The following is a 25,471-nucleotide window of genomic DNA, read 5'->3' as shown; positions in this document are numbered from 1 at the left end:
TTCTTTTTACCTAGTTCTTGAGGGGGATGGAGGACCTTAACTTGAATTTTTGATTGAGGTAAGTAGTTTTCTTGTTGATCTGAAATGTCAACAGACAGAACATCATATCTATTTCATATCATAACTTTGGTGATTTTATTGGAAGGGGGTGAGAGAGATAGAAGTCTCTTTCTTTTCCTATTATGAGGTGGTGAATTATCAGGTTTTGGTGCTTTCCCCACAACAGGTGCACCTGATAACTTGGTTTTATGTGAAACCTCCATCAAATCAGGCAAAGATATAGCCTGAGAGGTTAGTATTATCCTTTGTAATGGGGGACAAAGGTTTAATAGAGGTGGGCAAACCATTAGGAGGTGATATTCTTGCCCTATGATGCAGCATTTATTAGAAGATGGCAAAGTTCCTTTTTTGGGGAATACTGGCAGCAATAGGTGGGTTGGATGTCTCTTGCCTCACTTTTCCTCCAGATTTCAATGCCTCTACATAGCTTGTTGATTTGCTCAATAGCCTCTTGGCTTGGCCCACACTTGTATGTTCAATACTGGATTTATTGAGGGCAGCCTCGTCTAGTTCATATTGTTGGTAGCTACTATCAGAAGGTTTATGATTCAAATTGCAGTTTAAACAATTGGCCTCTAGTATACATTCGCTATGGTAAATATTGGACCCCGTGTTACACATTTTTTCATTCTTGCAAACTTTCAAAGGATGCCCATATTTAAACCAGTTAAAACATTGCCGTGGCTTCTGCTTAGTGGTTCAAACTTTAATCCATTAATTTTCTATGTAAATGTAGAAAGGCACATCAGCATCCTGAAAGTAAGGATAATCATGGATGTTTCAGGGACTTTATGCCCTTTCCACATAGTTAAAGGACAATGGCCAGTATCTTTCCTTCTGTCAACTCATACAGTCTCTATTGAAAGCTACTCCCCTTCCATAACTGAAGTTTAGATGGGGTTTCACATCCAACTTTATGTCATCATTCTCTGTCATTAAATTGCATAGTAAAACATATTGTGTTTATGATTTGACATTCGTGAGGAAACTGTTCTTTCCCAAACGTGATATATCTCCTGGTGTGATGGTACCTACTTTCTTTTGAAGAAATTTGCGTATCTTAAAATAATTTCCTGTACCCCCTCTTGACTGAGCAGTATGCCACTTTGGTGATTTTGGCTTTCTCTGGGAGGGTACAACCACCTCCATATCTATCAATCCAATCTGCAGGTTTGTATATAGCCTTAGGTACCTCATCACAAAGAGCACCCTTAATATTTAAATTATTGATTTTGATATTCATAATGTCACTAAATGCATTGAAGGCTTCACCATGATTATCAAATGATATCCATAAATCCCATTTGTCATTTTCAAGTCACATTTGAATTTGTTTGATACGACCATAATATTGAAATGATTTATAAAGCACATCATAATTAGTTTCTAATGGGAATTTAAGTGTCATGAAGGATTTCCAGTTTGCCTATGTTACACAAATTACTTGGTTTTTGAGCATCCGTAGAATTATCCTTTTCAGTTTCCAGGTCATCAACAGAGGGTTTGGTTTCTAGAGAAGTTTCGTCGGGTTATCCACCTCTTATCAGAAGATGTCAGTCCTCCTATCCCATGTGGCCAAACATGAGAAGAGGTTTCAGCAGGGACAGTCCTCTATTAGAAACGGGCTGTCTTTCTTTTTGTTGGCATACACTGGTCAGTGGGGGTAGTTACCCCTCCCACCAACCACGCCAATGCCTGGCACCACCCATTACCCGCAAATATGAGAGACTTAAAACCAGATAACTGGAGCCCGACTCTTAACAGACAAAGTCTGCAGCCAAGAGGGTGATGGCATCTAAATTTGTACAGGTTGAGATGGCATGCCATCCATCCCACCCTGCACCAAGTCCAAAGAAGCAGCCAAACTATAATCAAACAAGCAAAAGTCGTCAACAAGTTCATGCCAAGAGAAGAGATGGGAGAGTAAAAGAAATAACCAAAGGGGAGAGAGAAAGTGCAGACTAATTTAGTTGGATCAATAATTGGATTAAAATCTTAGGCTAGTTGCTCTTTTAAAAAGTTTTGAAACCGAGTATAGTGGAGGAGATCAGACAACGTCCGTTCTCTTCTGAGCTGAAATGCAAAGTGGCTTGTGTTGGCTACTGCATGTAGGAGCAGGGTGGTGGGTCTACCTCCTGCTAACCTATCCCCCACTAACCAGAGGAAAGGAGTATCACCTCGCTTAAAGTTTTACGCCAAAATGTATCTCCATAGTAAAGAGCTGAAAGGTTTTTATTTAGTGCCGAAAAAAATAAGTTTTAAATGAAATACAATCAGAACATAAGAGACCCAGTAATAATAACAGAGAGAGAGAGAGCGAGAGAGAGAGAGAGAGAGAGAGAGAGAGAGAGAGAGAGAGAGAGAGAGAAGGAGTATCACCTCGCTTAAAGTTTTACGCCAAAATGTATCTCCATAGTAAAGAGCTGAAAGGTTTTTATTTAGTGCCGAAAAAAATAAGTTTTAAATGAAATACAATCAGAACATATGAGAGAGAGAGAGAGAGAGAGAGAGAGAGAGAGAGAGAGAGAGAGAGAGAGGAGAGAGAGAGAGAGAGAGAGAGAGAGAGAGAGCCTTACCTTATTTATTTTTTTTTTTTTTTGTTTGGGTTCCCCCAGGTCCCTCAGTGTGAGGCACCTCGTATATCCACCAGAGAGTTGCTAATACATCTTCCGGTGTATTTTGCATCTTCCAGTCTTGGATGGTCTGGGATGCATCTTAGGTATTTATCGAGCTGATTTTTAAACGCATCTACGCTCACTCCTGATATGTTTCTTAGATGAGCTGGCAGCACATTAAATAGTCGCTGCATTATCGATGCTGGTGCGTAGTGGATTAATGTCCTATGCGCCTTTCTCAGTTTACCTGGAATGCTTTTTGGCACTACTGTATTAATCTACCTCTGCTTGCTCTTTCTGATACTTTAAGCTCCATGATGTTTTCAGCAATTCCTTCTATTTGCCTCCATGCTTGTATTATCATGTAGTGTTCTCTTCTCCTTTCTAGACTGTATAGTTTTAAAAATTGCAGTCTTTCCCAGTAATCAAGGTCCTTAACTTCTTCTATTCTAGCAGTATAGGACCTTTGTACACTCTCTATTTGCGCAATATCCTTTTGGTAGTGTGGGTACCATATCACATTGCAGTACTCGAGTGTACTTCGCACATAAGTTTTGTAAAGCATAATCATGTGTTCAGCTTTCTTGTTTTAAAGTGTCTGAATAACATTCCCATTTTTGCTTTACATTTAGCCAACAATGTTTGCTATTTAGTCGTTGCATAACATATTCCTATTTAAAATTACACCAAGGTCTTTAATTGCTTCCTTGTTTGTGATTGTCTCATTATTAGGTCCCTTGTATGCATACACCATTCCTTCTCTGTTTCCATAATTTATTGATTCGAATTTATCGGAGTTAAATACCATCCTATTTATCTCCGCCCATTCATATATTTTGTTTAGATCTCTTTGTAGTGAGTTCCTATCTTCATCACAAGTAATTTCTCTACTTATTCTTGTGTCATCTGCGAAACTTCTCACTACGGAGTTTTCAACATCACAGTCTATGTCTGAGATCATAATAACAAATAGCAGTGCAGCTAATACCGTACCTTGGGGCACACCAGATATTACCTGGGCTTCATCTGATTTCTCGTCATTTGCAACCACTATCTGTTTTCTGTTTTGCAGGAATTCTTTTACCCATTTTCCTATCTTTCCCACAATATTATGCTTTCTCATTTTTTTCTCCAATATGTTATGGTCCTACCTTGTCAAAGGCTTTTGCAAAATCTAGATAGATCACATCTGTGTCTTTTTCATTTATCATATTATTGTATATGTTTTCATAGTGAGCTATCAGTTGGGTCTGTGTACTTTTTCCAGGTACGAAACCGTGTTGACCCATATTAAACAAATTATTTTTGACCAAATGGTTCATTATTTTCTTTTTTATTACCCTCTCATACACTTTCATAATATGTGATGTTAGACTAACAGGTCTATAATTGCTTGCCTCTAGTCTTGATCCACTTTTGAAGATAGGGGTTATATAAGCTAATTTATGTTTAACATATATCTCGCTCATATCTATACTCTGTCTTAGCAGTATTGCAAGTGGCTTCGCGATAGTGTTTGCAGTTTTTTTAACAAAATCGCTGGAACTCCATCTGGTCCGGCTGCCGATCCATTTTTAATTTAGTTTATAGCCGTAACAATATCTGCTTCACTAATATCTATATCCGTTAGATATTCAACATTTTCTTCTCTCATTTCTGTTTCATTATTCTCATTTGCAATTCTTGGCGTGAACTCACTCTTATATTTTTCTGCTAATATGTTGCATATTTCCTTTTTTTTTCATTCGTTAGCCGTCCTTCAATTCTTAGAGGGCCTATTTCTATTCTCCTTTTATTCATCTTTTTTGCATAGGAGTAAAGTTACTTTGGGGTTTCTTTTTTATATTTTGAAGTGTCCTTTCTTCTAAGTCCCTTTTTTCATTTTCTTTCGACTGTATAATCTTTTGTTCTGCATTTTCTATCTTACATTTTATTTCCCTCATTTTCCACACATTTTTTTCTTTTGCAAGATTTTTCTTCCACTTTTTAATTTTCTGAAATAAGATCCTTCTGTCTCTTGGTATTTACGTCTTTTGTTTATTGTTTTTTTTCGGTACATATTTTTCAACAATTTTCTCCAGTATTTTGTACAGTATATCCGTATTTACCTGTATATTATCACTTATAAATACATTTTTCCATTCTTTATTCAGTTCTTCATTTATTTCTGACCATTTTATATTCTTACTGTAAAAGTTATATTTTCCATATCCTTCCCAAAGTTTTGTGCTTTTTATAATTCTGTGATCACTTGCTTTGGAATGAACTATCAATTCTATGACATTGTGGTCTGAAATTCCCGTGTTATACACTATTATTTCTTTAACATAATCACCTCATTCACAAATACTAGATCTAGGACATTTTCCTTTCTTGTTGGAATGTGGTTTATTTGTTGCATATTATGTTCTAATAGCATATCTTGAAGCTTTTCAAATTGCCTCTTATCTTCTGCGCTACTATTACTATCTTTTTTATATGTATACATACAACCACTTTCTTCTATCCGTTCTTTCCAATCCACGAAAGGAAAGTTAAAATCTCCGGATAGGAGTATATTCCAGTCTTTATGGTTTCTACATATATCATCTATTTTTTCTATTATTATGTCAAACTCCTTAGTGTTTGGGGGTCTGTAAACTACAATATTCATTAGTTTTTCAAATTCAAATTCTACCGCAATCAATTCACATTCTGTGTTGCTGTATTTTTCACATACTTTTCCTTGATTCATGTCTCTTCCATATATTGCGGTTCCCCCTTGATTCCTATTTTTTCTGTCTGATCTATAAGTTTGGAAACCCTTTATCTGGTCATCACTGCCAGTCTCTTGGGAATACCATGTTTCACTTATATTTAATATATCTATTTTTTCAATTTGGGTTAGTTCTTCTAAGAACTCTATTTTCCTTTTAGAGTTACTCGTGACTAAACCCTGTGCATTCATTACTATTATGGTTTGTGTTTTCATCCCCATTATTTAATATTGGTAATAATATGGATTCTCCCATGCTTCCTTCCTGTTCTGATATGATGTTCTTTTCTTCATTTCCCGGAATTCTGCCATTAAAAAATCCAACTTTTCTATGATATTTGCTCTTTTCGCCTTCATATTTATTTGTGTGTGTATACCTGCAACTGTCCCCATATCTGCACCAACCCCTGGCATTATAGATGCATTCTTTGTAGTTGGGCTCTAAATGTGTAGGTTTGGGTTGAAAGGCCTCATATCTTGGGGCTCTTGGTTCAAAGCGCGGTATATACACGGCTGCTTTTTTGTTTCTTTTTTGTTTCTTTTTTGCTTTCATTTTCTTTCAGTTTGCTGAGTTTTCTTACATTCATTCATGGTTGCAGGATGCATATATCGACATTTTTTTGTTGTAAATGCATCCTTTTCCTTCTTTTAGGTTTTTGCATATTTTTGGATGGAGATCTCTGCATTCGTCTCCATATCCGTCTAAATACGCACATTTACCATATATTTCATAATTATGGCATATCTTTGGATGCTTGTAGTAGCATCTTTCGCCAAATCTGCAATTCCCTCTTTTCAGCATATTGCAGACTATATCCTTCTTTTCTATTTTTTCTTGTTCTTGCTCTTCCCTAAAATTATGTAGGTCCGGGTAGAGTCTCTTGGGTCTATTATTTGTTTCCATCTGGTAATTTATTTCTTCATAAGTATGTTGTTGGATGGCATCATAGGTTATATCAATGATTTTCTTCTGCATCCTTACACATATCCTGTTCATTGTTCTCTTCTTCTTCTTTTTCTTCTTCTTCTTCTTCTGTTTCTTCTTCTTCCTCTTCTTTATCTTCAACTATTTGCAGATTTAGTCTCGACTTAATTATATTTTCTATCCAGACTAAGCATGTTGAGCAGAATACCTTTGTGTCTTTATTTTTTATTTTTTGCTGTATTTCAGCACATGTGGGATGTGTTTGGGACATGACAGGCATCACATTTTCTAATCAATTGTTGAGGATTATTAATGGAATACATATCTTACATGTATTACACCATTTTGGCATTCTTTTTCCAATTGCATCAATCAGCTTATTCACCATATTGGACTTCTTATTGTGCTTTGATGGAATGTGTTGATTGATGTAGACTTTCTTTATAAGTCTCTTTAACACTTGGATTTTCCTTTGGAATTTCTTCTATTATTTTGCTAATGTTTTCCGCAGATTTGCTCCAGTTTATTGGATCATATTGTTTCAATATGTCTGCGAATATTTTTCCGTCACATTGGTTGACGTTACTAGTGACCTCTGTTATCAGACGGTCGAGCTCCTGTTTCGCCAACTCATGGAATTTATTTTTGCTGAGTCCAGCGATGTCTCTCCAAGCCTTGCCCGTGTTGTACATAGCCATCTTGATTAGATTTTTAGTAATTCACAAGATAACTATTCCTTATGCCGACGTTTTATCCCACTTCTCCGACCTCAAACTAATCACTGACTATTCACGAAAACTTGTAGCTATATTGCACTCGATAGCCTTTTGTTATCCGCGTTAAATCATGATATTTATAGGGTCGCAAAAGTGTACTCACTGGCACACACACACAGAGAGAGAGAGAGAGAGAGAGAGAGAGAGAGAGAGAGAGAGAGAGAGAGAGAGAGAGAGAGAGAGAGAGAGAGAGAGAGAGAGAGAGAGAGAGAGGGAGAGAGAGAGAGAGGAGGAGAGAGAGAGAGAGAGAGAGAGAGAGGAGAGAGAGAGAGAGAGAGAGAGAGAGAGAGAGGAGAGGAGAGAGAGTGAGAGAGAGAGAGAGAGAGAGAGAGAGAGAGAGAGAGAGAGAGAGAGGAGAGAGAGAGAGAGAGAGAGAGGAGGGGGGGGGGGGTTAAAATCTAAACTCATCTAATATAAATCTTTCTACACAGCCTCATGCCCTGAACTTGTGCTTCTTAAGATGTATTGTCCCTACCAGAAAAAAAAGGGGGACAGTTCATCTTCTTTGAACTTCCCCACAATCTTCTAAAAGAAATAATAGAATCTTGTCTGATAATGATACATTCTAACTTGACCTCTGCTAAAGTATTATGTCTAACCCTGACCGGGGAACTTTTTATGGCTACACTATGCACACACAAACCCTCCCTGTAGCCTATAGGTATTGTAAACTAGAGTATGTTAACAAACCCAGAAAATGTTTGTCTGACATGATGTCCTAAACTGTGAAACTAAAACTCTTTCTGCCCCAAAACTAACTGTTTTGCAATAAAAAAAAAATTTGCCTGTTTTCCAAGTAGTTCATAAGAATACCAGTATGTTTCATAATATGGGTTTCGATTTGAAGACTGCAGACAATAACTTTAAAAAAGACCTTATGAAAAAATTGCCTAAAATAGACCAAATTTGAAAAATAATTTCAATTCTGCCCTAATATAAAAAACCAGCCTTTTATGTAAGGGTGTTCCAAGCGCCTGATGGAAAACAGTATTGAAGCTTTGTACGGAGGTGGTAGTTGATTTGTGACTGATAGGTTTGTAACAAGGAACTTCTTGCTCACCTCTCAGTATGACTTATCTCTCGGGCCACAGGGTGATGAGATGACATTATGAAAAAGGACTGGTTTTGAATAATATGGAAATAAACAAATCATCATGTGTTCCTAGAAAAATACCAATCATCTATTATTCAACAGGATTACTTCTGAGGTGGAAGGGTCGTCTCACAAATGACTTCCACTGCTTCTAGAACTGTGGACTAAGGGCATTAATCTCAATTGCTACAATGGACCAGATTTCACTTAATGGTACATTAAGCAAGTTGTTATATACACGAGTGTCAAGGGTGAGTGAAACACGAACATTAATAATGATAACAATGATGATGATGATAATAAGAAGTTTCCTGTGTAAAATTTACCTTAATTCCTGGTACCGCTGCTATGCGACACTTGGCACCAATTATTCTGGACTAGTACATCAAAGTTTGGAGCAAATGATTGAGTTGGAGAAATCTTCAATATTGAATTCAGATGTGTCGCACTAAGTTGAGAATAATAGCGATGCTAGTTAATGTTCATTAGGGCAAAGGCTGTTTACAAACATAGTATGTACAGTACTTCCAAATATGGAAATAATCTTCAAGGCAAAACACTTGATCCTAGGATAATTTGATTGAATATTTGATGAAATTTGCCAATATCAGCATTACAAAACCCAAACAGATCTTTGCCTATCAAAATCATAAGATAAACCTGAAAGGAATGAAGTATATGCAGGTGAAACATGATGAAAAACAGAAAACTTTTCCAAGACAAGAAATTATAACAACAGTATTAATATATTGTGAAAAAAAAATAAAGAAAAAAAAATAATAAGAAAACTATTTTATTAAAAATTTAATTTTGATTTGTCATAAAGACAGATGGACGATCAGACATTTTCAATTTACCGAATATAAGATAGAAATATAGAAATACTTAAGACATGCCATACATTTTAAATGTTGATTAACCCTGTGATTTTCAACAAAAAAAACATGTTATTATCAATTTCAATAACAGAAGCACATCATTTACATAAAAGAAATAAATACACGAGTGTCATAGCAGAATGACATATGCCTAAGAATAGGGAAATGATGGTCCGTCAGAATGGATCGGGGACAAATAAATCGATCCCTCAAAACCCTGCATAAAATGTACTAAAATCACTTCACCCCTAATTAAGTTCTTACCAATACAGTAACACCATTCACAGCTACTGTCAGATAACTTTTATTTAATAGGGAAAAAACACTCAATAAGGTAAAGGTTTGCCTCTGATACCAACTATATCATATAATGAACAAAAAGTTATTCAAGGCTCAACTGGAGCAATCTGCAAATTGCAGTCTACATTCTAGAGAGGAAAGAAAGTCGCCTAGATATGTCAGATTACAAGTGATTGAAATAACAAATTTGGAAATAATTTGTATTTTTCCTAACTTACAAACCTAGAGCTATTTATACGGTATTACTTTCGGCAACGCTGAAAACTAGCCAAGACAATTTTAGTGAGGGATAACTAACCCCATCCGCTAGTTAGCGGAAGGGGGGTGGAGTAGACCAGCTACCCCGCTCAATCACACCTGTCAGCTGAGTAACCAATTTTGCTTTCTGGCAGGACTTCTAAGGGGACAGAGTGGCGGGCCAATTTGTATAAATAGCTCCAGGTTTTTGCGTTAGGAAAAATACAAATTATTTCCAAATTTGTTATTTGTTCCGACACAGATACAAACCTTTCGCTATTTATAAGGCGACATCTCAGGAGGGAGGAAGTCCTATCAACTGCCCTTGGCTATGACCCAGGGTTCTCTCTAATTGATCTTTGATCTAATTACTAGGAACCCTACCCTCGCTAAAATCAAAGTGGTTACAAAGTAACAAACTGATAGCGGCCTGCAGAAGCTTGTGTGAGAGACTGGTGGCTTGTCTTTACGTAGGAACTCAAAGATAAGCACAAGTTCTAAGACATACCCAATACCTTCCCTCAAGAGGTGTTGGTGATGTAACAAAGTATTTATTAATACTCAGGATGCACAAGGAAAATGAATCTTACCTGCAGAGGGGTGAGGTCAGCTATGCTGCGGTCTTGCAGAGCAGTTTCCCCAGGGGGAGAGAAGGTGAAAGGAAGAAGGGAGCCAGGCATTCTTCTCATTCACCCCAGACTAACCCGGGTAACCTCAGCCCTCAGCACTCTGCTACTTGTCCACCAAGGAGCTTGAGGCATTAGATCACTTGTTGTGCGGCAAAAGGTTTCCATGTTCCTGTGGGTTATGTCTTTTAGGTAGTGGGCGGTGAAGGTCGTCTGACACTTCCACACACCCGCTTGCATTACCTGTGCCACAGAAAAGTTCTTCTTGAACGCCAGGGACGTTGCAATACCGTAACGTTATGAGCTCTGGGTCGATTGGACAGAGGAGGGTCTGGATTGTGAGCGTATTCAATCACTTTCCTTATCCAAGAGGAAATAGTATTCCTTGTGACCCTCCTCTTGACCTTTCCCGTGCTAACAAAAAGCGCTTGCAGGGGCGAGCTGCTGTTGTTCTTTTTAAGTAAAACATCAGACTCCTTACTGGACATAATAACAGTTGATCTGGATCTTCGGTTACAGAACGAAGACTCTCTATCCAGAATGGGCCGAACCTGGAGTCCAGCACACCCAGATTTTGAGTCTTAACTACGAACTCGGGGACGTAGTTGAGGATTACTTCCCCCAATCTCCTAGAGTGGGAGACATCAGCAGATAGACCATGAAGTTCGCTGACTCTCTTGGCCAAAACCAGAGCGAGCAGGAACACCGTCTTCCATGTGAGGTGGCGATCGGAGGCCTGGTGTAATGGTTCATACGGAAGGCCCTTCAGAAACCTGAGGACCCGAACCACGTTCCAAGGGGGAGGTCTTAGCTTTGCCTGGGGACAAGTAAGCTTGTAACTGCGTATGAGTAAAGAAAGTTCCAACAAGAAGGAAATATAAACTCATTTCAGTCCAAGGGCGAGACTCAAGGCTGAGCGGTAGCCTTCGACTGCCGAGACCGAGACAAACATTTCTTCCTGAAGGTATACAAGAAACTCCGCTATAGTTGAAACAGAGGCATAGAAAATTGACCACTTCGCCTGGTAAACTGCCTCTGTGGGTCTCCTGATGTGTCCAGCCATTCTTTTCCCAACCGGTTGCAAAAAGCCTCTCTTTGTGAGAAGGTGCTGGACAGTCTCCAGGCATGAAGCCGAAGCAAAGCTACAGCTTTGTAGAAGATGTTGGCATGTGGTTGTTTGAGGAGGTCATGTTGTGGGGGGAGCTCCCTCGGGATCTCCGTGAGGAAATGCAGGTCTAGGAACCATTCTGCGTGATGCCATAGCAGAGCTATCAGTCATTGGCAAGTTGTTGCTTGCTCGTACCTGGTTGAGTACTTTTCTCATCAGACAGAACAGGGGGAAACGTGCAAGCATCCAGGTTTATCCACCATTGTTGAAAAGCATCTTGCCAAAGAGCTTAGGGATCCGGGACTAGGGAGTCGGTGTGAACAGATCCACAGTCGGGGAACCCCACAAAGTCAGGACTTTGTTGGGTATCAGAGGATTCAAAGACTACTCGGTGCCAACTATCGGAGTCGCTCTGCTCAGCTTGTCCGCAAGCAGAATGCAGCGAGCTGATAAGTCACAGAGTTGTCTTCTGCCCATCTGAGTATCTCTACTGCAAGATGGCACAGCTGCTGTGAAAAGGTACCGCCCTGTTTGTCCAGATAAGCCACTACTGTGGTGTTGTCGCTCATCAACACCACGGAGTGCCCCGCCAGGACCTGGTGGAACTCTTTGAGGGCCAGAAAGGCTGCCCTCATCTCTAGGACATTTAGGTGCTGGTACCTTTCTGATTCGGACCATTGGCCAGAGATGTAATGGTGCAGCATGTGAGCCCCCACCCTTCTTTTGATGCATCTGAAAAAAGCATCAATTCCGGGAGAGAGACGAGAAGATCAACCCCTTTGCAGAGGTTCGGCTTCGCTAGCCACCATCTGAGATCCGACTGTTCCTCTAGCCCTATGCAGACTTGTTGATCCCGGGGATCGGTGTACTGGTTCCGCTGGGATTTCAGTCGCCACTGGAGGGATCTCCTCCTGAGGTGACCGTTCGGGACCAGTAAGGTCAGGGAGGAGAGGTGACCAAGAAGACAAAGCCAATACTGCGCCGGGAGCTCTTCCCGACAAACGAAGACATGTCCTATCTCCCTCAGTCTCTGAATTCTCTTGTCTGATGGGAACGCTTTGTGCCTTAGGGTGTCTATGCCCATGCCAAGGTAAACCAGTTCTTGAGAGGGAAGCAGATGAGACTTCTCGAGGTTTACCACGATCCCCAGATCATGGCAAAACTTAATAAGCTCGTCTCGGTTGCGGAGAAGGGCCGCCTCCGAGTCTGCCAGAATCAGCCAGTCGTCCAAGTATCTTAGGAAACGGATGCCGACTCTGTGGGCCCAAGATCATACTAGAGCGAACACTCTCGTGAAGACCTGGGGTGCTGTGGAAAGACTGAAACACAGTACCCTGAAATGGTAATGCTTCTGGTTGAACATGAATCTTAGATACTTCCTGGAAGACGGATGAATTGGGATCTGGAATTATGCGTCCTTCAGATCTAAAGTGCACATGAGGTCCTGCAGTCTTATCGCTTGTCTGACAGTAACGGCCGTCTCCATCCTGAACGGGGTCTGCTCGACAAACCTGTTCAGAGCTGAGAGGTCGGTGACTGATCTCCAGTCTCCAGACGCCTTTCTCGCAAGAAAGTCGACTGTAAAAGCCTGGGGACCCGTCGAGGACCTCCTGGAGAGCGCCCTTCTCCAACATGGTCTGGACTTCTGCCCTGAGGGCACACTCCCGTGCGGATCCTTTCGCACAGGAGTTCGATGGAATTGGCACTCGAGTCAGTGGAGGGAGATAGAGCGTGAACGGGACACGATACCCTGAACGAATCACCTCGACCATCCTGGGTTCTGGGTTCGGCCCCGTGGTGAAGCACCTCTGCCAGCGGCTTTGCAGGCATCCCCCCACAGGTGGACAAATGCGAGGACTGCCTGCCCTAGTGGGACCGGCTTCAGCCGGATCCCCTCTCTCCCTTTCCTCCACAAAAGGACTTCTTACTGCGAAAGGCTTGCTTCGCACCCTTTTGACCCTGCTGTTTTGGGTCTCTAGCCCTTTTCGAAGGCTCAACGTTACCCTCATTACGAGAGCCCGAAGGTTCAGCGTAACAAACCCGAAGGTTTCGAGGAGCGTGAGCCCAAAAGATCAGCACGACGGAGCACCGAAGGACTCCTACTGTCATGAGAACCCGCAGGATCAACATGACGAGAGCCAGAAGGCTCACGATCACACCAGCCCAAAGGGTGATCGTCACGAGACCCCGAAGGGTCAACGTGAGGAGAACCAGCAGGTTTAAAAAGATGTCTCCTCACAGTCGAGGAGGAGAACATTGGGATGGAGAGGAGTTACAAACCCTTCCACTCTACGAACCTCTGGAGAGGAACGTTCAGCAGACTCCACCCGAGGGGGAGACTGGTCAATATCTAAGGATAAATCCTCCGCAGGGGAGGAGAGTTCCCCCGAAGGAGAACGTCGCTTAAGGCAAGGCTCTCGCTCCACCCCTGGAGAAGAACCATAAGCGTAAGGAGATCGCTGATGATCAGAGGCCATCTTCTCTCGCGAACGAGATATTTTCCCCCAAAGGTGAAACCTGCCTTGGAGAAAGCCCTGCCACCGCCCCTGGTGGATTAGCTAACTCCTCGGCGTCGGAAACAGCCTCTAGGCCTGACCGACGGGCAGCAGCGCCTGCCCCCACACTAGGAGGAAGGAGATGATCGCCTTCTCTCTGCTCCCCTTTGAAGGAGCTCAAAGAGAGCTTCCTTCAAGGGGGGGCCATCGACGCTCAGCGATGGCCAAAAGGACACAAGGTCTGAAAAGGAACAGGCGCTCCCTGGGGGAAGGGAAGGAGCCGACACCTTTGCCCATTCCACAGGGTTGACCTGGAGTCACAAGCCTTGCGCTGCTACTAACCCATCCGGAAGGGCCCGGCAGAGAAGCAGCTTCGGACAGAGATTTGGGAGTAGAGGAAGCAGAAGCCCGCGATTTCTTCGATTTCGAGGAAGACCCCGAAGGCAAAGATTCGCGCTTAGACTTTTTCTTCCTTTTACGCCCGAACCTCTCCCAATGGGAGGCAGGCCACTCCCAACACTCAAGAACAGGTGTTATCCCAAGAACACTGGCGTCCCCGGCAAGCCAGGCACAGGGGGTGAGGGTCCATCTGTATGGACAACATGAAGGTACCGCAGCTGCGGCCCTCGCGACCAGGACATGTCCACATAGCGGGACAATAAACACACACACACTGTACATAAAAGAAAAAGGAAAAACAAATAAAGTCAAGGCAGTTTAGTGAGTTAACATGAGAGAGACAGTAATGTACTGCACTCAAAAGTAAAAGTGGTTACTCAGCCGACAGGTGTGAGTGAGCGGGGTAGCCAGTCTACCCCACCCCCCTTCCGCTAACTAGCGGATGGGGGTAGTTATCCCTCACTAAAATTGTCTTGGCTAGATTTCAGTGTTGCTGAAAGTAATACCCTATAAATAGCAAAAGGTATGTATCTGTGTCGTAACAAATCATAGTTCTAAACAAACCCCAACTTTATTAATAAGAGGACAGGAAGAACATATCATCAAAGACAGATGTAAGGTTGTGTGGTTCTCCTGCAATTGCTAATACAGTATTCCAATAGCTACCGTAATTATATACAATTTAATATTTTTACAGAAATAATGACAGGTTACAGACAGATATCCTGACACTCCCCTTACTGTCACCAATGAATTAGAAAGTTACAAAGCCTAACTGATAATTTTCTAGCTTGCGCCTAAAATGATCATTCATGAAAATCTTTGGTTTGTATTACAGTAGGAATAAGAATTTCACATGCTCTCCTTAAATAATTGGCTCACTTCACTTCAATACATGGTGAAGGCAAAATGATAAAACCTGATGATGAGAACTACTGTTTCATTAGGATTACGATTCAGTAAGATTTAAAATTAATTCTCAATCCATCCAATATCAACCACTAGAAATAAAAAATTCTCTAATCAATTTGTATTTTTCCTAACCATACAAACCTGATTCCAGTGAAGCTTGAATGGCTGTTATCTTTTTAACAATGTAAACACAGCTGGCTGTCGGGTGGTGGGTAGGCCCTGCCAGCTCAATATTTAGAGCTACCTTCACTTTGACCTTTGACCTAAGAATTGGGAGTTTGCTTGAGGTGGGCATTGGAATTTAAAGGTCTCAGGTTTTATGGTTAGGTAAAATAAGAATGGATTAAAAATGTGTGATTTGTTCCCATACATATTACAAACCTTCCAACTTTAATAGGAGACTCATCTTTCGGAGGGCTGAAATCCCTATAACCAAACTGACGAGTTTACTGACCTGGAAAATATTAACTTTGATCCTGTATAGGAATGAAAGCCATGATTCCTGAAAACCTCCTAGCTACCTCATTACAAAGATGTCACAGGAGCTGGTGGACGGTCTTACAAGAATGTACAGTATCACTTTGCAAATAGGAGTGTCTGAATTTATAGGAATTAAAGGAGAAATGGGTGTGCAAACATTCTATCCATCCTATCCCCTCAAACAGGATGAGGGAGATATTCAAGACAAACCAAATTGTAAAAAAAAAAAGATACTTTATCGAGTAGCTTACCTGCAACGATCGTCCGGTTCAGCTCCATAACAGTCCAACTGCTGAACCTGAAGGGAGATGAAGAAGAAAGGAAAAACAACCAGACAGTTTCACCTTTTATTCTTAGACTTACGTCGCAACCACTATCAAAGACGTGATGCTTCTTGTCCCGTCAGAGAGCTAGGCTCAGTACACAACCAATTGAGCAGCTAGCACAGGTCACAAGGCGAAAGCATCTAGGGACTTTTGGGTACAGTACTGCATACAGTACTATACTCATACAGGTAGCGTTCAGTGAAGGTTGTCTGGAGCTACCAGACTCTTGCCTTCAACACTTGTGCCACGGACAGATTCTCCTTGAAGGTGAGTGTGGAGCCAATTCATCTAACCTCATGAGTTTGCTCTTAAATGGGAGTGCCTGAGGGCTCCCCAAAACCAGAGTACATACGTTTGATAGCCTCATAAAGCCAGAAAAAGCATGTTCTTGGAGATCGGGTTCTTTTCTATATCAGTGCTGAGGAGCAACCTCTCACAGTCTGGTCTGAATCGCTGGGTACTCTTGAGGTAGCGCCATAGTTCCCTCACAAGACAGAGAAGTAGGTCATCCCGATCGCTAGTTGCATTTTGGAGGGAGGAAATGAAGAAAGACTCAAACCAGTAGTTGTGGACAGAGGGGTTTTGAGTCGTCCTAGGTGTCTCCTGTTCCTTATCCTTGTCACGCCGATGCAGAAGGTCCTGCTGGGAGGCGTGGTCACTAGAGGTAAGCTTGTCTAGTCCCAAAGACACGTCTCTTGACTAAAACCAGCCTTTGCGTGTTGGAAATCCTTAAGATTGGACTTACAGTGAAAGGAATAACAGGTGACATAGCTTCAGAGGAATCACAATCTTTCAAAGATGAAGGGCCAGGACTATTCTCCCTTGTCTTTCTCTCATGGTCAGACTTCTGTGTAAAAGACCTACTGTATTGTGGTGGGTCTTCCCACATGAAGTCTTCGCTACTGGAGACCGATCGCTAAAAGATCCATCTGATGCATTGCCTTTGCAGATGAGTCTGCCTAGCCTGTGGAGATTGTGAATTTGATGAGCTAATGCCCATGTGTTCACAAGGTGGTCATCTAGGTGTTGAGGCAACCAAGCTTTGGAAGTTGATCTGCGCGTCGGTCACAATGTATGCTGGAGATCATGCATATAGAAACGATCATGTGAGCTGAAGATCTAGTGTGCACAGAAGATCATGTCCTCTCACATGATTGTGGACTGGCGGAGCATAATTTATGATCTTGCTCGGGGCGATGATCAAGTGCGTGAAGAACACGAACCAAGAATCACACTACAACGTAATCGAGTGTGTCGTGATGCACGATTAGACAATAGTTTCTATGTAGGCAATCATGCCTTAGGAGGTGATTGTGCCTCAGAAAGCAACCATGCCTTAAAAGACGATTGTGCCTCAAGAGTCGATCATGGTCATACGTGTGGAGAACACGTTGAGGACATCAAGTCAAAGATGACGATTGTGCACTTTCAGAAGACTTCCCCCATCCACGCAATCATGCTCGTGGTCGTGTGGAGATCATTCCTTATTACAAGACTTTGCAGCTCATGTAGAAGAGGGAGCTTCAGGGAAGGAGTTCATCTCTTGTAGGAAACAAGAGAATGATTGTCATGTACAGGAACATCAGGAGAGGTCTCCAGGCCAGTTTTGGAAGATCTGGCTGTCTGGAAGTTCGTGAGAATGGACAAAGTCAGTGAAGAATCCACAGAAAATCTCTGGCAGGCAAGGGACAAGCGCATAGCCAATGCAGAAGAAGGTCCTGCTGGGAGGCGTGGTCACTAGAGGTAAGCTTGTCTAGTTCCCAAGACACGTCTCTTGACTAAAACCAGTCTCTGCGTGTTAGACAATCCTTAAGGTTGGACTTACATTGTCACTTTCAGTGACGGGAAGGAACAAGTGACATAGCTTCAGAGGAATCACAATCTTTCAAAGATGAAGGGCCAGGACTATTCTCCCTTGTCTTTCTCTCACGGTTAGACTTCTGTGTAGAAGACCTACTCTATTGTGGTGGGTCTTCCCACATGAAGTCTTCGCTACTGGAGACCGATCACTAAAATATCCATCTAATGCATTGCCTTTGCAGATGAGTCTGCCTAGCCTGTGGAGATTGTGAATTTGATGAGCTAATGCCCATGTGTTCACAAGGTGGTCATCTAGGTATTGAGGCAACCGAGCTTCTAGGTGTTGAGGCAACCGAGCTTTGGAAGTTGATCTGCGTGTCGGTCACAATGTGTGCTGGATATCATGCATATAGAAACGATCATGCGAGCTGAAGATCTAGTGTGCACAGGAGATCATGTCCTCTCACATGATTGTGGACTGGCGGAGCATAATGAAGTGATCTTGCTCGGGGCGATGATCAAATGCGTGAAGAATACGAACCAAGAGTCACACTACAAGGTAATTGAGTGTGTCGTGATGCACGATTAGACAATAGTTTCTATGTAGGCAATCATGCCTTAGGAGGTGATTATGCCTCAGAAAGCAACCATGCCTTAATTGTGCCTCAAGAGTCGATCATGGTTATACGTGTGGAGAACACGTTGAGGACATCAAGTCAAAGATGACGATTGTGCACTTTCAGAAGACTTCTACCATCCACGCAATCATGCTCGTGGTCGTGTGGAGATCATTCCTTATTACAAGACTTTGCAGCTCATGTAGAAGAGGGAGCTTCAGGGAAGGAGTTCATCTCTTGTAGGAAACAAGAGAATGCTTGTCATGTACAGGAACATCAGGAGAGGTCTTCAGGCCAGTTTTGGAAGATCTGGCTGTCTGGAAGTTCGTGAGAATGGACAAAGTCAGTGAAGAATCCACAGAAAATCTCTGGACAGGCGAGGGACGAGAGCATAGCTCTACATCATGATCAACAATGCTTGTGCCAACTCTAGGGCAAGAATTGGCACTTTAAACAAGGGGCTTTGCTCTACAACTTCGTACCTCAACATCGCCTCCTCTGGGGAGACTTTTAGTACAGCACTGTTCCTCTCATCAAGCCATGCATAAGTACAAGGAAGCATCTCAAGAGACTCCTCCTGATTGGTGGCACCTGTGCCTCAGTGAACTCCTCCTCTACAAGGCACCATGCAGCTTTTCCTCAGCAGGGGAAGGCACAGAATCAGATGAAGTAGGGGAAGGCAAGGGTCAATGCTTCTTCACCGACAAGAGCTCTCATGCAGCAGCAGGCAAGAACACTTACAAGGGCGCCAGATTATAGCTCTCCTCTACAGGCAGGGTGGATGAAGTAGCAGGACGAGAAGACTTCCAGGATCTAGTGACTGCTAAAACCTCAAGGAGCCTCTCGCATGACTGGGCACCATCAATACCCACGACAGGCCACAGCACACCAAGGTCCAGGACCTTACGAGGTTGTCAACAGCAATCACGACGGTAGGAGTGCTTCAACTGAATGGCTTCTACCAGGGAAGGCATTCCCCCTGATTGCCTTATCTGATGTAAAACATAAAAAAAAAGACTACGGGGTGGGAGGCGGGGCCGCTTCACTATGGGAAGCAGCACCGTCTCTCGAGAACACAGGGTGTCCTGGTGTTAATCAGCCTGCGCTACTATTCGGTCGCCCGGAGAAAACCAGCCAAACAGGACCTTTGGAAGAAGGTAGGGGGTGGGAGAAGCTTTCGATTTCTTCGACTTCGAGGAAGACCCCTAAGGCAACGAATCCCTCTTGGCCTTCTTCTTTAGTCGGCATCCAAACCTTTCCCCCTGGGAGGCAGCAGACCACTCCTGGCACTAATGACAGGTGTTATCACTATCACACAGTTGCTCTCTACAAGCGGGACATAACTGATGAGGATCTCTATCCACAGAGAATATAAAAATCCCACAGAAGAGGCACTCAGGTTCTGGGTAGGTCTGCATACTGATGGCAAGAAGACGCACACACATACTGTAAAGAAAAAGCAAAAATAAAGGTTAGTAATGGGAAGTCAATAATTGGTGAGGAGAAGAGAGGTAACAACCGATCTCCACCCAAACCAAAAGCAAAGTGAGGCTCACTGCCCAGGTGTGTGAGTGAGAGGGATAGTTACTAACCCCACCACCCCCGCTAACTAGCGGGCGGGTGGTTAACCCTCGCTAAAAATCTAATGGCTCATCTTTCAGCTTTGCCGAAAGTAATACCCCTATAAATAGCGTTGGTTTTTATGTAGTGACGGAACAAACAGTATCTGGCCACAAACAATAAAAATTTCTGGGTTCAGCTGATATCCCTTAAAAGCAGAAAAGCACTCATTTTGAATTTTTATACTGCAACCATGGCTGTTTCATCATTATTACTATTCTGTGAATTCACTTGGTTTCTTTCATCATAGATTTTGATGCGTTTTAACATGTATGGTTACTATGAATCATTACAGCTCACTCTCTGAACACAGTGAAAAACAATATTTATGGGGTCATGTTTAGTTGGCAAAATCTAGAGGAAGCAAACTTCCTTTCTCTCACAGTCCAATAAGTTAAGAAGTGGATCTGATCAGACTGACTTTTTAGCAAATGTTGAGGAAGAGGGGATTTTCCACATATCCTACATAAAGTTAGGTTAGATTAGGTTATGGAATATTCTAATATACCTTACTTTCCTTCACAGCCACCCAGAGACCTTGGTTTCCTGCTGTGGTGGTAATCCTAAATTATCCTTAGATAATTATGGGGATTAAAGGGAAAACCAAAGGTTTGTGATAGAAACAAATAAAGAATTTGACAAAATCACAATACAGCAAAACCTATCAGAAACAAATACCTGTACATTATTTGAGCATCATAGAATTAAAAGGTAAATTTCCATTAGGAACCAGTAACCAACTTGGAGAAAATACTAAGTGTTATTGATGTATTCCTAAGGGTTGCTTTTAAATGATTTTGATGACAATAACTATCAGAGACCCATATTTTTCAAGTTATAACAAATACAGAGATGAGACCAACCTGAAGTTCCCCCAAGTAAGACTGTAGTCATAAATAAGAACTCTGTTCATTTGTGAAAACGTCTTTATTATGGAATAAAATAAAGAGCATTACTACCATGCTAGCAAAATATGCAAAGCATAATGTTCAATAAAATGTAAGCTTTGCAATTACAGCTTCATATTCCTCTACCCGAGACACATTTCCTTACCTACTGGAGGGCTTCGCCATCCCTGCAACCATCCCCCTCCATCCTCCATGTCCTTACCTTACCCAAAGGTAGGTCGTTTCCCTGTGTTGGCTTCCCTTGTGAAATATGGCTTTTCAGGAGTACTTAGTATTTCATTCTTGCTTATAACTGGAAAGTAATGGGTTTCCGACAGTTATCGACATCAAAATCGTTCAAAATACCTTTAAACACACCAGTAACACTTACTTTTACCAAAAGGGAAATGCCCATATATTTGGTATGATTTCAACAATGACTACCTTTCCAAACTAGAAACATGGAAAACTGTCCCAAAATGGAATAGGTAGCATATCTTTAGAAGTGAAGGTAGGTGATTGGCCAAGAAAAATCACATAACAGTGAATATGGCTCTGAATGCTCAAAAGGTGATTGCAAATGGCGACCAAGCTCCAATGGTATATAAAACACAAAATTAATAGGCAAAGACAATGGAAATATAGATTTTCCATCAAATTAAGTATCTAGGATATTATAAGTGGGGGAGTATATATGATGACAGTCATGCACCATAACTCCCTTATTTTCAGCCCTATCAGTAAAACTACAGCTGTCTAAGGGGGGTTGCAGAGGGGCGTTAGCCTTACCGTTAGGTAAGTAGGTGAGGACATAGCTTGAAGGTTAGGTTAGGTGGGGAAGCTTAGGTTAGGTGGTGTTATATGCATGTGGAAGGTCCCGTCCATCATTAAACAAAGGCTCAAATTAGTTTCCGAGCATAAGGTATAGGGTGAAAAAATAAAGTGGTTGAAGAACTCTATTCGGTTATGCGAGTTCCAATATCCTAATTAATGCTGTCATCTTATGCACTAATAGCGAATAGAAGAATCAATAGCTACAAGTACCTTACCACTAACTTGTCCCTGATACTGTATCTTACAAATAAAGCACAGAGGTTATCACCATCCCTACAGTACCTTCGAGCCAACTAGCATAATAAAGCTATAATTTATTCCCTTGGGAGAAATAAATTTGTCATCCACAAGGTCCTAACCTATAATTATGAAAATATAACTGCCATTAACTACATAATGTTAAAACCTAACATCCACATACTAGCATCAGGCAATCTAGAATTAGGCCTAGTCTATAAGGTTTTGGAGCCAATAGGCCTACCTTGCAGAAAAGCCTATGCATATATGTAACTAGAATTTTAAGTGCTTTATAAGTACCATATCTCAATTGATATATGTGTTAAGTAATGTTAACACGGATCTAATTAACGAAGGCCCCCTACCCCTACCAAGAATAGCATAGGCTATGCTATGGAGTGATAGGTGCCGATCAACATTTACATATTTTGTCACTTGCTTCACCATGAATATTTATGATTTTTTTCCAGCTAATGCTACAGTTTCATACGAATATAATAACTCACCTGGAGTCAATGAGTGCGCCGTCGTTGCCGAAAATATCAGCGTTAGTGATGGTGAGAGTAATTCATCTGGCAACTTCTACTACTGATGTAAACAATTGTGCGTTCGAGTATACATTAATTGGTAGAAATACAATTCCTGCAAAAAAAAAGTATGATTATTTGAATATATTTCTTATTTTTCCAACATAAAATACCCTGAATTATATTGAAGGTAATAACATATTTAGTCATATTCTCGAAGTGTCAATTTTTTGTACGCAGATCATTGGTTAAGCTAAATTCATTGTGAACTGCAATACATAATTTTTCATCATTTTTAAAATCACATTAGTGAGGGATTTCATACGCCATATTATGCATACGATAATATTTCAAAATTCTGCCGATGTCACCATATGCTACAATATTTCTGCGAAAGATTTTCGTTCCGGAAAGGTAATTCATTCATTATTCATAAACACAGTTTTCTGTTATTATAACTATCTATGAATGAACAATATCTCTAAGATTTTTGTATATAAATTAATTGAAAATGAAAATGTATACTTACCTTTTAATGTATCCTTGTGCAACCTTATCCACTAACCAAAGCACACATGCTCTAATAGCAAAACCCCGAGAGCAAGTAAGAACTAACGGGGAAGAAGGATTTGTTTAGATGATGCAATAAAAATTATTGGTGATAGTTTCTTGATTTGTGTAAGCCTAGAGTAGATATTAAATCTATGTCACCTAAAATAGCAAAAATAGATTACACACACGTGTATATATATAAATATATATATATATATATATATATATATATATATATATATATATATATATATATATATATATATATATATATATCGTCACAGGTATCTCCCCAGAAATAGATTTTTCCTTTGTCAAAATCCCTCATATATATATATATATATATATATATATATATATATATATATATATATATAGTATATATATATATATATATATATATATATATATATATATATATACAGTATATACAGTATATATATATATATATATATATATATATATATATATGTATGTATATATATATGTATGTATATATACAGTATATATATATATATATATATATATATATATATATATATATATATATATGTATATATATATATATATATATATATATGCTCTCTGAGTGGAAATACCTTGACATGGTCAAAGGGTTTGAGTAAAGCCATGATAAGCAAAAGATGTACTAGTTGCGGCCTCGGTCCACACTGGGTTGGTTTGCAGTGAGGAAGCAGACTAAAGCCCCCCGCCCCCCATCATCGCTAATCCGTAGTGGCCAGCGTGGAAATGGAATCTGGTCAAATCCCAGACATGAATAAGGACAAATCTGAGGATTTTCTCCTGCAGTGGACTAGAAACGACTGAATTTTGTATATATATATATATATATATATATATATATATATATATATATATATATATATATATATATATATATATATATATATGTGTGTGTGTGTGTGTGTGTGTGTGTGTGTGTGTGTGTGTGTGTCTAGATGATAGTGTGATTGAGTGGCAGACCACGGTTTGTAACGTCTTGATATGAGTTAACAGTACCAAAGATATGGGTGAGAGAAATAACTGCTTTACTGATTAAAGGTAAATGTAGTAAAGGCTACTGTAAGTTTATAGGATAATTACTTTATTTACTGTAACATAGAAGGTGCATGGTTTGATATTGATTGAGATGGTAGGACTACAGTAGACATAAGGAATGACATGGGAAGATCAGGGAGTGTTTAGACAAGGCTGAAAACGCATGAATAAGGTGTTTGTTAATAAAAATTTGTTTGAGAAGGTTAAAAGTAAATATTGAAAAATATATATGGCTCAATATTACACAGTATTCTAGAAGTTTTATTCCAGCTGTTACCAAGTTGTGGAATGATCTTCCTAATCGGGTAGTTGAATCAGTAGAACTTCAAAAGTTCAAAGTTGCAGCAAATGTTTGTATGTTGACCAGGCTGACATGAGTCTTTTTATAGTTTATATATGACATATCTGTTTTTGACGTTGTTAATAGTTTATATTGACATATCTGTTTTGACGTTGTTACTGTTTTTAGAATGATTTACTGTTGTTTTAAGAATGATTTACTGTTAATTTATTCTCATCATTTATTTATTTCCTTATTTCCTTTCCTCATCGGGCTATTTTTCCCTATTGGAGCCCTTGGGCTTATAGCATCTTGCTTTTCCAACAAGGGTTGTAGCTTGGCTAATAATAATAATAATAATAATAATAATAATAATAATAATAATAATAATAATAATAATAATAATAATAATAAATATAATAATACAAGGGTCTTCGAGAAAATCTTATGATATAATTGATAGAGGTAATGTGAAGAGTTTTGAAGATATATGATGGTCTTCCACTATCTTGGGTTAGAGTTCTCTAGCTTGAGGGTACACTCGAACACACTATTCTATTTTATTTTTTCCTCCTCTTGTTTTGTTCAACTTTTTATAGTTTATATTGGAGATATTTATTTAAATGCTATTACTCTTCTTAGAATATTCTATTTTTTCCTTGTTTCCTTTCCTCACCGGGCTATTTTACCCTATTGGAGCCTTTGGGCTTATAGCATCTTGCTTTTCCAACTAGGGTTGTAGCTTGGCAAGTAATAATAATAATGATAATAATAATAATAATAATGATAATAATAATAATACAGATACTAGATTATTGATAGCTATCAAGTGTTTTCATTATGGAAGGGAAATATACGCTTTGTTTCTAGTATGAAGGGCAGGAGAATGACTAGTTTGTGTAAAAGTGAGACAAAAGACCATCGTATTTCCAAGGATGTTCATTATCTTTTATGGAAGATGTTAGTAATGCAAGAGTTCGGAGACAGGGTAATGGATATAGGTGTAAAAATATTGAATATGAAAATAATTAGTGAATGAGAGAAGCTGGTTAAAAAAAGAAAAAAAAGTTTTG

At 40.2% G+C, this 25,471-nt stretch overlaps 1 long non-coding RNA gene across 1 annotated transcript in view; it reads right to left on the bottom strand.

Annotated features, from left to right (window-relative positions):
* Window positions 1–23,123, bottom strand: part of LOC137646964 (uncharacterized) — a 45,291-nt gene extending 22,168 nt beyond the window's left edge. The window contains exons 1-2 of the long non-coding RNA XR_011045506.1: window positions 23,037–23,123; window positions 22,487–22,622 (exon numbers count right to left, since the gene is read on the bottom strand). This is a non-coding gene — a long non-coding RNA (uncharacterized lncRNA). The remainder of the gene's footprint in view (window positions 1–22,486; window positions 22,623–23,036) is intronic.
* Window positions 23,124–25,471: the final 2,348 nt, after the last annotated feature.

Source organism: Palaemon carinicauda, chromosome 9, assembly GCF_036898095.1.
Source record: "Palaemon carinicauda isolate YSFRI2023 chromosome 9, ASM3689809v2, whole genome shotgun sequence".
In the NCBI taxonomy this organism is placed as follows: Eukaryota; Metazoa; Arthropoda; class Malacostraca; order Decapoda; family Palaemonidae; genus Palaemon; species Palaemon carinicauda.
The sequence above is the reverse complement of the archived record's forward strand: the minus strand, read 5'-3'. Positions and strand labels throughout refer to the sequence as shown.